This window comes from Trichosurus vulpecula, chromosome 1 (assembly GCF_011100635.1).
Source record: "Trichosurus vulpecula isolate mTriVul1 chromosome 1, mTriVul1.pri, whole genome shotgun sequence".
NCBI lineage: Eukaryota > Metazoa > Chordata > Mammalia > Diprotodontia > Phalangeridae > Trichosurus > Trichosurus vulpecula.
The window spans coordinates 156,317,609-156,321,366 of record NC_050573.1 but is presented as its reverse complement, the minus strand read 5'-3'; the positions used below and the strand labels follow the sequence as shown (position 1 = coordinate 156,321,366).

At 41.3% G+C, this 3,758-nt stretch overlaps 1 pseudogene; it reads left to right on the top strand.

Moving 5' to 3' along the window:
- Positions 1–391: 391 nt before the first annotated feature.
- LOC118834844 lies at positions 392–1,041 on the top strand (annotated as a pseudogene).
- The last annotated feature ends 2,717 nt before the right edge of the window (positions 1,042–3,758 follow it).

The following is a 3,758-nucleotide window of genomic DNA, read 5'->3' as shown; positions in this document are numbered from 1 at the left end:
ATACTAATGAGCTGTGAAATGTCCAAAAAGTAGATATTTAAAGCACATGGAAAAGGAAAGTGGGAAAAACCCACGAAGCAACTTTCACCCTTAAATTATAAAAATCTAAATGTTGTCCCCCAAGACCTTCGTCTCTTTCAAGAATACAGTTAATTGGCGGCAGGCCCCCTGAGTGGAGCCAGGCAGCTGACAGGAGTTGACGGCCCGCGGTCCGGCGGAGCCCGGCAGAAGAGAGGAGGCAGCGGGGCGCCTTGGGGGGCCGGGCCGAGCCGCGGAACCGTAAGTCTATGCTGAGGGGCCCCGGGGCCGGAGCGGAGCGACCGCGTAGGGGCCGAGCCGCGCCGGACCTGGGAGGCTGCGGTCGTCGCCGGCCTCGGGCCTGGGCCTCACCATGCTCAGCGTGAAGCAGACCACCCAGGCCTACTGCAAGATGGTGCTGTACGGGGCCAAGTGCCCCTACTGCGTCGTCGACGGGCTCCTGGAGGTGGCCGAGAAGCAGAAGTCCCGCAAGGAGCAGTCGGCGCACGGAGATCCGAAACCACACCACCCCCCTCTTCCCCAGACCCTCTTCGTGGCCTGCATTCCCCTCTTCCACGGCACCCTGGCACTGGCCCCCATGCTGGAGGTGGCCCTCACCTTGACTGATTCATGGTGCAAAGATAATAGCTATATGATTGCTGGTTATTATCAAACTAATGAACGTGTAAAGGATGCCAGTCCGAACCAGATTGCTGAGAAGGTGGCTTCCAGAATTGCAGAGGGCTTCAATGACACCGCACTCCTCATGGTAGACAACACAAAGTTTACAATGGAGTGCATAGAACCCAGGATTCATGTATATGAGCATCATGAAAACAAATGGCGTTGCAGAGATCCACACTATGATTATTGTGAAGACTGGCCGGAAGCTCAGCAGATCTCGCATCTCTCTCGGATAGCAGGTCCTATGAAACCCTTGTGGGTTTTGATAACGACCTGCAGGACATCCAAAATGATTGGACAAATCCAGAGATCAATAAAGCTGTTCTACACCTATGTTAGGCTGGGATTGCACAGACTGATTTAAGGGCATTTCCACTACAATGAAGAGGAAAAAAGAAATATTTTTAAATGTAAATAGAATAATATCTCATACCTTGTGTGGAAAGGCAACAGTTTTGAGAAATGGCATGTGGCTCAAAAGAGGCAGTGTGTCTAAGTGGCCATCTTTTTAAAGCAAAGATCTCTAGAAGAGATACAAGCTGTTGAGTCTAGCTGTCCCTGTGGATTCTTCCACAGTCTTTTGTTACTCTAACCTTCAAAATCAAAGCTATTTCTGCTTGTCCAAGATTGTTCCTATTGAACGATTTTAACTAAAAGAAAAAAAAGAATATAGTTAATTACATGTAATTGGGGAAGAATATTACTTAAAAAATAAATAGAATACAAAAATATATAGTGAGCTTCTCATTAGTTGTCTTTGCTTTTATGCCAATGCAAACTCTTTTGAAAAATAAAGCCAGTTTGAGTGCTTTAAGAAAAAGATCATACTATGTAAGAAAGCATCATCCTTCTCAACTGTGCATATTAAATAGAAAACATCATGCAAACTTTCCTACTAGAGAAAGCTCCCTAAATACAGCATTAAAAAATGCACTACAGATGATGGTTATCTAGAACTGGAAAGGACTGGGGTTTAGGAGGGTAGGAACAGATCTGGCAATCCAAACAGTACCTAAAATACATACATGTTTGAGAAATATTATTGAGATTTTTATCATGCCTTTTTGCTATTTTATTAGAAAAAGAACTCATCTTTCACTGAGGAAAATAAGAATGGGAGTTTATTTAGATAGAATGATTTTTTATAAACTGCTTTATGCAATAGCAAAACATTCATTCTGATGGCGAAATTTTTATTTCAATGGCTCAATGAGTCTTCACACATTTTATTATTCATGCCAATTGTCTTGCACACATTCCAAAAACTGTTGGTGATGTTATTCCTTTTCATCATCGAGGGTTTTAGTAAGAAGGCATCACCATAACACAATGTTGCTTTCAAAGAAGCTAAAGGCATAGATAACATTCTATTAATCCTTACAACTTTCATGTGAGATAAGCAAAAATAATATTTCTGTTTTGTAGTTGTGAAAACTAAGTTAATCAATTCCCCAACCCTGTAAGGCAACTTCTGGCCTGCCTTTTCATCTCAATATACATTTAAAATTATTTCATTTGGTTTTGTTCTGCACCTTGAGGGCAGCGACCATGTCTATTTTTAAAGATGTGTTATAATCACTAAGAATACTACAGGAGAGGCAGAGGTATACTGGAACCAGCTCATACTGACTTGTAAGAGATGTCAAGATTTCAGGAAAGAAAAATTCCTAACAACTAGGGCTTCCTCAGGAGGTGGTAGGTTCCCCCTCCTTAGTGGTCTTCAAGCAGAGAGTGGACAGCTACTAATTGGGTATCATATAATGGAGATTCCCTTTTTTTTTTTTGAATGAGTTGAACAAGATGGCTGATTAGAGACAATAGCTAAAATTCAATGTGAGCGTTTATATCTCAGAAACTGGCAAATGCTACAGATGGGAGCTTGAATTACTGTTCTGTTGATTGTCTCTAGACTTCAGAAAACAATGGGGAAAATGTTAATGAGGCAATTTCAACGTGTGTCATGTGATTAGATCGAGAGCTAGCACAAAACCTAAGTTCAAATACCACCTTGAATACAACCTCTGTGAACATGGGTGAATTATTTAATTCTTTGAGCCTGTTTTTCACATCTATAAAATGAAGATAATGATCCCTGTAGTAACAATCGCTCCAATATTGCTGACTCTTTCTTCCTTGCTATCTGTGCCATCCCAAGGCCAGGAGAAGGAGTCAGCATACTCCTTCCACCCTATTTCCTTTTCCCTCTGCTCTGTTCTCAGCACTTGACAATGTCTTTTTGATGACTTGGGAGAAAGAAAGTTCTTGTCACCAGTGTCTTCGGCATTATTGAATGTTCAACATGAGAAACTGAAATAATTTTACTTGTAGAAATGATATTAAAGGACAGGAAATACTGCTACAAGCTTTGCTGCTATAAGCTTTGCATGGTCCCTAAGGACCATGACACTTTTCCATTTGATTCATTGTGGAAACCTTACAACATGCTATCTCCTCCACTATGAGGTGACCTCCTTGAAAGCAGGGACTGATATATTTTTTGATGTTATCGCCAGTGCAGCCTGCTCTTTGCACATAGTAAGCATTTAATTAATGCTTTTTAAAATTCACTCGTTCATTTGATGTTCTTGCCATCCATTTATATCGTTCTGTCCCTGTTGTTGCCATCTACCAAACTCTAGAATTGTCTTTCACTTTTGTCTTTCTTCATCTGAACCTCTACCATTATAAATGGTGACTTAATTATCCACACTTATGATTCATCCTCTTTAATTCCTATGGCTTCCATCTCCATTCTATCTCAGTCGTGAATGAGATGTTCACTTTAGACCTCACCATTTTACAGATATCTCCCATGTATACATGTTATACTTATTATCTCTTCTTATAGAATTTAATTTCCTGAGGGCAGGGGGCATTTCAATATTGTCTTAGTTATCCTTGGTCCCTAGCAAAATGCCTGCTACATAGTAGTTACATGATAAATGTTTGTTGATTGTTACTCCCCTGAAACCATTCCACTTGTAAGGCTCTGAACCTGGAAATTCCCCTCTCTGATTGTGGGCGCTGCTCTCAGCAGTTCCAGAGATTCTGTAAAG